Below are 13,811 nucleotides of genomic sequence, written 5' to 3'. Positions count from 1 at the left end.
TTACAGAGAATGTGTCAAAAGAAATTATGTTGTGATGTGATGTGGAAATTTACAGTGGGTATTTTTCCAGTGTTAAAATATGGCATTATATTTTGGAGAAAATTATATGTAACGCAAAGGTTTGGGGTTTTTTTGTTAATAATAATAATAATAATAATAATAATAATAATAATAATGATTTTATTCTGCAAGGATGCATTCAATTGCTCAAAAGTAACAGTAAATACAGTAAATAAATTGCTTAAATAGTGACAGTAAATCTTTCTTAATGTTTTAATGTTACAAAAGTTTTATGTTTTCAAATAAAATACCAACCATAAACTTTTGAAAAGCAGCATTGACTTTTCACTTTTGCATGTGCCTAAGTTTAAATGCCCCTTATTGACTATTTACAATAAAATTTCAGTAATTGATTAATTCTTAAACTGTTAGTTCACCCAAGAATGAAAATTCTGTCATTAATTACTCACCCTCATTTCATTCCAAAAACGTATGACATTCGTTCATCATCAAAACACAAATGAAGATCTTTTTAGTGAAATCTGAGAGCTTTCTGTCCCTCCGTTGACAGCCTATGCAACTACTTTATTTACAAAACATAAATATCCAACGCATGTTCACGAGAGCACCACAAGACATGAGTGTTATGTTGACACAAGAGCAGATGCTGTTGCGTAAACGTGTATTGGAGATTAATATTTTGTAAATAAAGTGGTAAATTGTGTTTTTGCACAAACAAAGCACGTGCGTCGCTTCATTAAAGGTGCCCTAGAACCAGTTTTTACAAGATGTAATATAAGTCTAGGGTGTCCCCTGAATGTGTCTGTGAAGTTTCAGCACAAAATATCCCATAGATTTTTTTTTTATTAATTTTTTTAACTGCCTATTTTGGGGCATCATTAAATATGCACTGATTCAGGCTGCAGCCCCTTTTAATCGCGCGCTCCCTGCCCCCCGAGCTTTCGACTATAATACAGTGCATTTACAAAGTTCACACAGCTAATATAACCCTCAAATGGATCTTTACAAGATGTTCGTCATGCATACTGCATTCATGCGTCAGATCATGTGAGTGTGGTATTTATTTGGATGTTTACATTTGATTCTGAATGAGTTTGATAGTGCTCCGTGGCTAACGGGCTAATGCTACACTGTTGGAGCGATTTATAAAGAATGAAGTTGTGTTTATGAATTATACCGACTGCAAGTTTTTTAAAATGAAAAAAGTGACGGCTCTCTTGTCTCTGTGAATACAGTAAGAAACAATGGTAACTTTAACCACATTTAACAGTACATCAGCAACATGCTAACGAAACATTTAGAAAGACATTCACAAATATCACTAAAAATATCATGTAATCATGGATCATGTCAGTTATTATCGCTCCATCTGCCATTTTTCGCTATTGTCCTTGCTTGCTTACCAAGTCTGACGATTCAGCTGTGCACAGATCCAGACGTTAATACTGCCTGCCCTTGTCTAATGCCTTGACCATGGGCTGGCATATGCAAATATTGGGGGCGTACATATTAATGATCCCGACTGTTACGTAACAGTCGGTGTTATGTTGAGATTTGCCTGTTCTTCGGAGGTCTTTTAAACAAATGAGATTTACATAAGAAGGAGGAAACAATGGTGTTTGAGACTCACTGTATGTCATTTCCATGTACTGAACTCTTGTTATTCAACTATGCCAAGGTAATTTCCATTTTTGATTCTAGGGCACCTTTAAACTGAGGTTAAACCACTGGAGTCACATGGAGTACTTTGAAGATGTCTTTACTATCCTTCTGGGGTTTGAAAGTGTCAGTTCATAGCTGTCAATGGAGGGACAGAAAGCTCTCAGATTTCATTAAATAGATCTTCATTTGTGTTCCGAAGATGAACGAAAGTCTTAAAGTTTTGGAACGACATGAGGGTGATAATTTAAATTTTTGGGTGAACTATCCCATTAAGTTTTAAAATTGTTTTGTGGTAATTTTTATTTACATTTTCATTGTCTGAAACTTCTATAAGATGTATACAGAATTGAAGCATCTAACATTGAACAGGATACCCTGAAATCCATTTTTTTTTAAATTAATGTATTATCAATTATTCTATAGTAATTCTTATTAGATTCCAGTTATGACAGAATTTCTTTTAGCAATCCTTTTCACTTTAGTTTTTTACTTCGAGTTTTACTCAGTTTCTGCAGTATTCCTGACAGTCTTTACAACAATTCTTGTACTGCTGTTTCCTGTTTTCACATGGCATCTAAAACAATCACCAGGGGGTGTATAATTTGTCTGTGACGGACAGTCCAGCGCTGTGGAGTGTTTGAACATCAAGAGCCTGACTGTAAGATAAAGTAAATGTTTTCAGTGCCAGAACATTCTGTCCTGAAATCAAAGCTTAAAGTTAAAGACCACATCACCCAGAGGTGCAGTACAGAATGAAGCTACAAACGTTTAGCTCTGACCTCGGTGTCAGCTGTATCATCACAGCAAAACTAAGGGAAATTACTGTACATCTGACCCTTTGGCCTTGGCTCTCAGCTGATCAGCACTATTGACTACATGTGTTTGGATTTGGTAGCATTACTTTCTTTATCTGTTTTCAGTTTATAAAAGCAGATTTAGCATAATACCAGTGTATACTTGTTAACAAATATATTTCATTTTCCTCCAGTAGCATTCCTCATTTGCAGTGTCTACAGCAAATGAGATGGAAACTGAACAATAAGTCTCTTTTGCACCCTATTTATTGTATTTTTCCTTTGGTCATCATTTATCAAATGTGCTCACTATCATTAGGCCATGACTAGAGGTCTAAATTGTGTATCCGTGTAGATGTGGATGTCCTACCCACACAGCTGCTGAGATCTGATTGGTGCTCCCGGGTTCTCAAGTATCCAGTCAGAGGCCCTTTGAGAAAATCTGCAAACACACAGATATAAGACTTGAGTCATAAGTTTGAGACATTACACATGATATAAAGCACTCCTGTTCATCAAAAACATGTATTACAAAATTATTAATGATAACCCCAATCTTATCGTTTGTTGGGTTTTGTCTAGCAGACAACCATCAGGCAGAATAAAATACTATAAACTTATATTGAAGCAGGTACCTGAGCCATATGAGAATATCATAGAGGCATGTACTGTAAGCCAGTATACACTCAAAAATATTTAGGCCTAAATTTAAGATTTATGTATTCGGATTACATATAAAATTTATCATAACCTAATAAACCTAATGTGTTGCATACTTGTCAGTCATATATGAATGTCTTTTAAATACACAATAATCATGTTTATAAATATATAAATGTGGTTATTGTGTATTTAAAAGACATTCAGTTTATTAGAACTATTATGGAAATCTTACTTGTTTCTTACCCATTTTATAAATGTATGGCTGAATTATGTACTCTATGCTTTTCTTCAGAAATCATAAAAATGTAATCTGACATTGATACACAGGTTTGAATATATCACAAGGATTAAAGCGTTTTCAAAAAGGGCTTTTATCCAAATTCATTGCCTTCTAATTTTCTAGACAAGTAAGGATATCACCAAAGTCCCTTTAAAACAAGTCATTTCACTCGGCGGCCATCTTTGAAACGCCTCTCGGGCACTCGGGCATCCTGGGCATGCAATCTCTTTGAATGGGGAAACATCAAATTCTCCAAAACTGTTCGCCAACCTTACGATTAAATTTCATATTTGAAATCACCAATGAAATCTAACAACAACCGGCTCATAAATTTAGTTTCTAAACGCTCGAATCATGACAACAAAAAAAAAAAAAACTATTTTTCACGCTGGATCAAGCTAATGCGCGTGTGCAGACCTAAATGCGCGTCTCTTTGGAGGCGCGCGTCTGACTGTTTCTATAGAAACCGGTGATTCTAACTGCCGCTGAAGTGTCGCGTGACTTTACCAGTCGGCGATTGGCTCTTATTTAGAAGGCGGGACTTATTCTGCCATATTGCGCGTTACACTTTCTCCCATTCAAAACAATACAGTGACACGTCTTGTGTTATTCTATAGCCTAGTCTTTGATATCACTGCTTTATCATAATAGAATTATTTGACATGAAAAGCATTGGGCGTTGAACAAAGTTTGGCATACATAAATGCATTGGATTCCATCATAATGGATGCTTTTTATTTATTTCCTACATATGGATTCATTTGAAGTGGCGGCCGGAGATCTTACAGTACACCCACAATGTCTATAACCAACTATTCGCCATCACTGTGGATTTCTGATGTAATGAACAGCCATATAACAGAAATCATTTCCTCGGCACGCTTGTTTAAAAGGCTTTGTAGAAAATCTATTGCTTGCTGTGGAGCAGACACTGTTCCTTCATTATGCCCACATTTTATGAGATGATAATACTCCATGTGCAGTATTTAATAAATTCAAGAGAGGTCATGTGCACTAGGATGCTTTCCATGGACCCTAGATCTAAATATTACATTGCCACTAAAATGAGTTCAAAAAGACATTGTGCCAAGAAACTTTTCACCTCATTCATCAAAGTTTTGGAAGCGAATCTTTTCCAATTTAGATCTTGTACGGCAGCAACATTACAATTGAATATTCTTGTTCCTCTAATCGCTGTTCAATATGGAATAATTGGGTAACGACTTACTATAGCGGTAACTTACTGTAGCTTCTTCTAAGAAACACCTAGTTGACATTAATTTATGTATTTATTCGCTTTTTGAAAAGGAAAAACTATCTTGCTCTGATCCACCCATTTGTGTGGCCTACATACAGATCCTCCTGTTCCTGAAATCTGCTCTATTAAGTCACACTGACCCAGGATTGAGAGGCCTCCAAGGAATATGCCCTGTGGCAATCTCTCTCTCCGTCTCCATAACCTGACACCTTTACAGTCATACACACACAAAATAGGCATCAGAGATATCACAAATCTGAGATAGCAACCATTTCAATAGATTTCAATAGCCTGTCTCTGACAGAATCACAGCAGACTGTGTTGATGGGAAACTAGACCATTTGTCTTTCTAAGTGGCTGTTTGTATATTTATGCATTTGCAAGAACGTTCTGTGTGATTGATAGGTATTTTTTAATACTCAAGTCTCTAGAATCTTGCTGAGCAACTTAGTCACTGCCAACATGTAGGGTTAGCAAAACATCTGGTTTAATGGCACAGACATTTAAAGGAAATTCTATCACCGCCTGCATTGTATTGTTTAACTATATGCTTCCAATGCATTGGCCAAGCATTCACATCTTTGCTTATTTGTATCGAATATATCACAACATCTGTATATGGAGTGATACAAATGAATGAAGAATATCTGTCTTATTTTTCTTTTTATGAAAATGTAACTTCTTAATGGATTAGTTCACTTCAGAATTAAAATTTTCTGATAATTTACTCATCCCCATGTCATCCAAGATGTTTGTATCTTTATTTCTTGAGTCAAAAAGAAATGAAGGTTTTTGAGGAAAACATTCCAGAACTTATTCCTCGTCTGGAATCGTGTAGAGCCCTTTGAAGCTGCACTGAAACTATAATTCACACCTACAACCCGTTGGTAACTGTTGAAGTCCACTATATGGAGAAATATCCTGGAATTTTTTCCTCAAAAACCTTAATTTCTTTTCGACTGAACAAAGAAAGACATGAACGTCTTGGATGATATGGGGGTGAGTAAATTATCAGGAAAATTTAATTCTGAAGTGAACTAATGCATTAAAGGAGGTTTAGATGATTTTACTTCACTAAAACAAGTCAGGTTTTAAAGGCACAGTATGTATTGACAGCTAGCGGTTGAAATGGATACTGCATTTGGACTGGATACTGCAGTCCAAATTCAAATTATTGGAGAGAGACTTGTTTCTCCCGCCCCCTCCTCCACAGAATGGACACTCATGTGGGTTGCCAGATTGAGGACACACAACATAAATGAGCACAACTGTCAGTGGAAGGCGATGAGTTGATTTATTCGCAATTAATGTCTCTGGACATACTGGACAGATGGATGCTGAGGCTTTTTAGGTTGGGTAGAATCTGCGATATCTGACCAAGTTTGTTTGCTTGCGTCCAAGGCTGCAATAAGCTGTGTTTTCCACCAACTGGCAACCCATAGGTGTCAAATACTATTGGGTAAATTGGCAGTGGGCAAGATCAGACAGACCAAAACAAAAACAGACATTCTGACACGGAACGTACATTTTGAACTAGAATAACTGGCTGTAGCTTTGTTTTTCGGAGAAGCAAGCATGTGAACTTAGCGTGTTTCCTAAATATCTGCAAACATATTATGGTTCTGTCAGGACCACTATTGTCAAATATGATTGATAATGCATAGGGTTTGTATTGGCGGTATGGTTCTGTTCTGGGCAAGGATTCCCTGCGCATCCATGCAGCCTAGCATGGATAAGAGCAGGAAGAGCAGCAATTAGGGTAAACAGAACAGAACCAACATATGCAGATATCATTAATGTCAATAATTTAACGTACGCATATTTCAAGAATTAGTCTGATTCAGGGGAATCATAAGGCCAAATCCTGACTGACGAGAGGATGAGCTGGGGATGGAGGAGGGTAATTGACTCCTGAGAAATGTGATAGGTACTGATAATACTGAGGAGCTTATATATGGATTCTGTGATAGGCGTCGTATTCCTATAGGTTGATGTGAGTCACCTGGGAGTCAGCTGACGCAAGCTTGACTGACGTGACCTGCCAGAACTGACGCTAACGCTGGATTATTTTTATGCTTTAGCACAGTCAAAAAAATTACATACAGCACCTTTAAAGCATAGATGAAACTGATCAATGACATTGCTGTATTATGATATGAAAACCTGCATCTTTGTAGCTGTTAAAAATGTGCTATTATGAAATATGAGCTTGTCCTGTGTTTTTTTTTTTTTTTTTTTTTTTGTATTTATTATTAAACAAAACAGATATTGTGCATAATGGCATGCTGGCATTAACAAATTTAATAAAAATAAAAAAGTGAGTCTTTTTCAATCTTCAATCTTCTTCTAATTTCTTCTTCTAATCTAATTTCTGTATAATACGTATTGTAAGTTTGCAGGATTGTTTTCTTTTATGCACATTAGAGATAAAACATGATTACAAACAGAATCTCTCTTTTAAAGGCCGAAAAGCGATGGTGCATTCTGGGAAATTCAAGGGAGTAAACGTTTCAGTGCACCGCATGGTTTTGACAATGAGGCAGCCCTTGAAAAGTCTGACTCCGTGCAAGGGAACTATGGAACGGATTGATTATGATTAGGAATTTGATATTTTGCAGTCTTTCATTCCAACCATCCATTCATCCAAATGAAATAGAGAGATTATTGGGTGTCAGATTCAGATCAGTGAAATATGTAGTATGGTATTATCGAGAGTCGTCTCACTTTCGCACTACTCTCTCTCTCTCTCTCTCTCTCTCTCTGTTTTCCCATTCACTGACTGTTCTTTTGTCCTTTTAACTGGTGGTAATTAAATGAACGGGGTGCTTATGGAGAGGTGTCTTTCAATACAATTAACTTGACATACTGTGGTACATTATTGCCATCTTTGCTGTGACCTTATATATTGTAGATAAACTTTCTTCAAATTAATTGCCAGGTTAATGAGTTCACAGCGGGTTGTGCATTTCAGCAAATGGTTTCTAGAGTGCCAGCAGAAAGGGAATGTATGTGTCTATTTGCTGGAAAAAGAAAGGTTTTAACTTTGTGTTCACATTACATTATTGCATTTGGCCCCATTTTTTAAGTGATACATTTTTCACATTTTGAAGAATGTTCAGATAAGTCCTTTCCAAGGATCATGCAAATCTATCGTGTGGCTTCAGGAGTATAGTGTACAAGTTGTATAAACTAATTTGGTGTTTTATGTGCTTTTTGGATCTTGACAGCCTGTGGTCATTGTATAGATCAATGTGAAGGTTGGCTGATTGGAAAAACATGCCTCTATGTACATTTTTGCAAACTAATAAAATATAAATACAGTTCACTGCAGTTTCAAGCTGGAATGAACACTAGTGGCAATAAAACACCAACTCATTCCTGTTCACCCAAATTTTTTATGATTACAAGTTGGATGATCGATAAATAAAGACTTATTTTTGCATAGTTCCTTTCACACTACTATGTTATGACCCGAAAACACTTTTAGCATGATTTGTAAACAGTGTTAGGGGTAACGCATTACAAGTAACTTGAGTTATGTAATCGGATTACTAGTAAAGTAATGCTTTACTTTTTTCAATTTACAACAAAAGTTACTTTTTCAAATAAATAATGCAAGTTACTTTTTCACATTTATTGACTGACAGCTCTCCTGTCCTCATGTTGAGAGAAATAAAGTGCTTGTGTGTGCTGTGTGAACATGACGGTTATTGTAGTTCTAGACTAAATGTGAACATGCATTTACTCATCTCACTTGCACAAAAACATTCAGTATTCCTCGAAATGAATAAAAACAGTGAAATGCAATCTCAAATTGTATCCAAATATGTAATAATTAACTATATTAAATTAGACAAATATACTTTATGTATTTATTCTCACTTTATGTCTTTCCTGCTGACCTTCAATTATCTAATTCAACCATACTAATTAGCAAAAATTACTTTAGATTATATTTATAAAGAGTTCACTGTGTTCCATTCGGAAGGGTTCATCCCTATGCCCTAATCCCTTCAAAGGGTTTACCCTCCGGAGTGAGAGCTTCGAAGGGATGAAGGGTGTAGGGGTCAAAAAAAATATTCTTTTGGAATGCACTTCTGCGTCATCTTAAGGAGACAATCAAGGAAGCTCCTTTGTCGCACATTTTGTATGTTGGTTAACCCCCCAAAAAACACGCATTTTGTTTAACATTAGTTTATTTATTTAAATATAATGTATATTGTGTCTATGTATTTGAAACATTTGAATGGACTGATAAAGGGAGCTATTCAGTATTTTTGTTGAAGTACAATATCATTTTCACCATAACAATGTACCAAATCTAACGCGAATAAATATTGCAGTACTATAGAAAAATAGTACATACATTTATTGTTAAAATCGAACTCCGAGCCTCCTGTACCCATTCTGTGACGTCAAACGACTTCCCTGTGCAAAGAATCATGGGGGCCTGAAGTGTCCATCAGTTGTACCCTTCGAAATCCTTCATTCCGAAGGGCCCTTTGAAGTGGCCAGTTTTGAGCACTTCGGTTTGGAACGACCCTTCAACATGGCGGCCATGATTGTTTGCACTCTGAAGTGCCCTTCGGAGGGCGATATATCCCGTTTGGAACACACCGTTCCGTCTAATGTATCCTATTCTTCTTTAATCCAGAACGGCAGCACAGCTGAAAGGTTTGTTTGAGCTGCGCCCTCTACTGTACAGGTATAAATATGCATTTCCTTCAGTCTGAGGCTTGTTCATTTCACTTTTGGTGTGAAAGGGCCTTTAAATTTGCCAAAAACAGAACTTTTTGATGTTATTAAAAAACAATCAAGCAAGCCCAGCCCAGGTGAGAAAAAGTAGCGCATTATTTTTCATAAAAAGTAACTAAGTAATGCAATTATTTACTTTTTTAGCAAGTAACGCAATATTGTAATGCATTACTTTTAAAAGAAACTTTCCCCAACACTGTTTGTAAACAAATAAATTTTGACTTCTGCATCACCTAACCAGCTCCATATGTATGGCTTTTCTGATGTAGGGGTTAATTCAGGTTAATCCAGTCATCTTGATAAGCAAAAATGAACACCGAATTTGCCTAGTAAACTTGCTCTGTAGCTCACCTGGTACAGAACTGCAAGCTTTGGTATGAGTCCCTTGAAACGTGAGTCAGAAAGAGTTCAAATACTTGTAGAAGCCAGCTTACTGGCATGGTTGCTTCAGCAAATGTGCTTTTACCTCACATCTGCTTTAGTGTACCTGGTACGTTATTTTCTATGGAGCATTAACCTTTTAGTGCTACTCAATGGACAACATAACAAACATAATAAAATGTTGCCAGAATCACATTCATCTGTTTTGGATAAAACTGAAAGTGCTTTTAGTACCACTCACTGGACATTTCACTTTGAAAGCATCACGAAATGTGCAATAAGCAAAATAATATCATTATGCAGAAATGTTGCCACTTTTCTAATGAGCCTTTTGTGTTGAAAGATTCTTATGTGTATGAAGAAAGTCATATGGGTTGGGAAATAGCTTGAGTAAGTAATTTTGGTAGACTATCCATTTAATGTTTCTTTTTGGAGATAGCAAGGGGAAAGAGGAAAGAAAGGGGAATGACAGAATATGAGGATTTAAGGAATTGGCAAGGACAGGAGTGGATGCATTTACATTTCTAAGCAGAGCAGCATGTCTGAATCAGTATAAAATATAGATGCATTGATTCCACATTTGTGGGTCGTTTGTGAGAGGTATACAGTCTGTGTAAGCTTCTTACTGTATTTTTGCTCTTATATTCTCTCACACACTCATATGTATTCGTCTCTTGGCCATTACATTGCAGTGACCCAGAAAAGCATAAAATTGCATCAGTAAGCCACAAATTATCAAATCCAGTTTCAATAACCTAGCAGAAAACAGGGATAGCACACGTTTGGTCGAACAGGTGCTATAATTGTGCCGACAGTGTGTGTACATGTTTGTTTTGTGTGAGCGATACTTCACGGAGTGTTCTACAATTTCTTTCAAGGACCTCCTGGTTGCATCACCTGTTTCAGAAATCAATGGGTGAATAACCAAACACTTATATATTCATTTGTATTCCAGTCACAGTAGGAAGAAGCAGGCATTCGGTACAGTGAGCACCACCCTTTGGGGTAGCGAGGGAGGAAATACTTCAGCAAGAAAATACTGGGCTGTTTTAATTGTTATAAATGTATATAATTTATTAACTGCAAAATTTGTTGGCAGAATAGTTTTGATAATTTTGTTAGTTTTCTTTGTTAGTTAAAATGTTCTACAGTCTGTGCATTTATGATTTGCTTTATATTTGCAAATATATATATATATATATATATATATATATATATATATATATATGAATGCATTTAATATCATTTATGTGAAATCTGCCCACTCGTTTCGACTGCATGGCACAAAAAAGATGACACAGTGTTCTGGTAAACAGCACATGGAGAAGCATCAGATCTGTTGAATACTCAAATGAAGCATCCACCACCCGCCCCCAAACAATTTTACGCCATTTGGAACCGTCCACACACCGGCAGAATCTTAATCAACGGAGGTTACTGCAGATCATGCCGTTTTAATTGATAGCTAGGGATGCCAGCTGAATTTCAAGCTTAGTAGGTGATAGTATCACATCACCGGAAATGAGTGATACCTCATTATTTTGACATATCAGAAGGAGAAAGTAGAAGTACAGAAAAGAGATTAACATGAAATGCAAAATTAATGATGGCATGCAGAGGGTTCTCCCAAAGAGAATTACATAAATAATATACTCACTGAAAAAATCAGTTTCTTAATCAGTATTTTTGACTTGTTTTCCCATTAAAAGATCCTTAAAACAAGATATATGTAAATGAGAAACAAAACAGCATAGGATATTAAGACTTGTTTTCAGAAAATATATCTTGTATTAAATGTATTTATCTTACCCCACTCTCAGACTGCTTTTATAAAGCATACATTTCAATAAACTTGGTCAGATTTATGCTTAAAGCAAGAAAAACAATTGCTGGGAAGGTAATTTGCCTAAATTCAAGATATATTACATGAAATCAAACCTTAATGTCTTATGCAATTTTTCCTCTCAAGTAAATTACATTTTTTTTCTTTCTTTTTTTTTTTCTAAAGGATGTTCAGATGTTGTTTTACTGGAATACAAAACATAAATACTGATTAAGGAAATTATCTTTATTTATTTATTTCAAAGTTTTCAGGGTTCAAGTAATCATAACTTAACCAAAATAAATATGCCACTTTGTGGCATAAGGTGTTTCAATGGGGCAAATGCTCACAAGGAGTCAGTCAGTAATCAGCAGTGTTGGGGAAAGTTACTTTTAAAAGTAATGCATTACAATATTGCGTTACTCCCTAAAAAAAAAGTAACTAATTGCATTACTAAGTTACTTTTTATGAAAAGTAATGTTACATTACTTTTGCGCATAGGCATAATTTGCAGGTTGGACGGGTGGGACATGTCCCCACCACTTTTTGCCAGGGTCGACATTGTGCACTACCACTTTTTGAAACATCTCGCAGCTTGGATTTATCTAATACAAAAGAAACATCTCTAGTTGATTAGCAATTCATTCATTTGTGAAATCATGTTGACTGCTTGTTGCCACTGTTATCAGTGGAGCAACAGTGTTCTCTTGGCGCTCATGCACAGTGCGCAGTCTTCACATGGACAAGTGCTTCAATCTATTACGCTGTTGCGGAGACTCTCTATTCGTTCCGGTGAAATCAGAAAACAAACTGCACAAAATCTTGTCCCTGCTCTTGATATACATTAACTGATGAACATCATTGGTTTTAATGAGAAAAAATTAAATAAATTATACAAGGGCGGATTAGAACCCAGAACCTCTGGCATGCTGAACAAAAATTCTACCACTAGTCCATCAAGACAATCTAATATTTAATGCAGATCCACGTATTTACTGACTAATGTAAATACTCTCAAAATAATTATAGTAGTTGTAAGGAAACTACCATATTAAACATGGGGTCTATGTCAATTAATCTTGTGCATTTATTATTGAAATGATACAATTACAATGCCTAAATGCCTGCTCACGTGTAGTCTAGAACTACAGTAACCATCATGTTCACACACAGGGCACACAACACCTCTGGACTTTATTTCTCTCAACATGAGGACAGGAGAAATGTCAGTCAATAAATGCGAAAAAGTAACTTAGATATTTTGTTGTAAATTGAAAAAGTAATGCATTACTTTAGCTACTAGTTACTTTAAAAAGTAATCTGATTACATAACTCACTTGTAATCAGTTATCCCCAACACTGGTAATCAGAATTAGTAATATATTGGTGATTTTACATGCACTCACAACTTCCACAAGGCATCCATACTATTGCAGTCTGATTTAAATGAACTGATTTAAAGGTGCCCAAGAATGCTTTTTCACAAGATGTAATATAAATCTAAGGTGTCTCCTGAATGTGTCTGTGAAGTTTCAGCTCAAAACCCCATAGATTTTTTTTTTATTAATTTTTTTAACTGCCTATTTTGGGGCATCATTAACAATGCACTGATTTACACTCGACGCCGCCCCTTTAAATGCTCACGCTCCCTGCCAAACGAGCTCTCGACTATATTACAGCGCATTTACAAAGTTCACACAGCTAATATAACCCTCAAATGGAGCTTTACAAGATGTTCGTCATGCATGCTGTATGCATGCTTTGAATTATGTGAGTAAAGTATTTATTTGGATGTTAACGTTTTATTCTGAGTGAATTTGAGGCTATATGCTCTGTGGCTAATGGCTAATGCTACATTGTTTGAGAGATTTATAAAGAATGAAGTTGTGTTTATGCATTATACAGACTGCAAGTGTTTAAAAATGAAAATAGTGACGGCTCTTGTCTCCGTGAATACAGTAAGAAACGATGGTAACTTTAACCACATTTAACAGTACATTAGCAACATGCTAACGAAACATTTAGAAAGACAATTTACAAATATCAGTAAAAATATCATGATATCATGGATTATGTCAGTTATTATTGCTCCATCTGCCATTTTTCGCTGTTGTTCTTGCTTGCTTACCTAGTCTGATGCTTCATCTGTGCAGATCCAGACGTTACTGGCTTGTG

The 13,811-nt window shown here is 35.9% G+C and overlaps 1 protein-coding gene across 7 annotated transcripts in view; it reads right to left on the bottom strand.

Annotated features, from left to right (window-relative positions):
* elfn1b (extracellular leucine-rich repeat and fibronectin type III domain containing 1b) overlaps positions 1–13,811 on the bottom strand; it is a 136,574-nt gene that overhangs the window by 36,227 nt on the left and 86,536 nt on the right. For 2 of the 7 annotated variants that reach the window (XM_048197814.1, XM_048197812.1), the window contains exons 1-2: positions 3,384–3,599; positions 2,848–2,919 (exon numbers count right to left, since the gene is read on the bottom strand). The gene's annotated coding sequence lies outside the window, so the exon portion shown is untranslated. Of the gene's footprint in view, positions 1–2,847; positions 2,920–3,383; positions 3,600–13,764; positions 13,797–13,811 lie in introns of those variants that run through there. The other 5 variants (XM_048197808.1, XM_048197807.1, XM_048197810.1 and 2 more) reach the window with 4 other exon arrangements.

The sequence above is a fragment of the Megalobrama amblycephala genome, linkage group LG7 (genome assembly GCF_018812025.1).
Source record: "Megalobrama amblycephala isolate DHTTF-2021 linkage group LG7, ASM1881202v1, whole genome shotgun sequence".
Classification (NCBI taxonomy): domain Eukaryota; kingdom Metazoa; phylum Chordata; class Actinopteri; order Cypriniformes; family Xenocyprididae; genus Megalobrama; species Megalobrama amblycephala.
The sequence above is the reverse complement of the archived record's forward strand: the minus strand, read 5'-3'. Positions and strand labels throughout refer to the sequence as shown.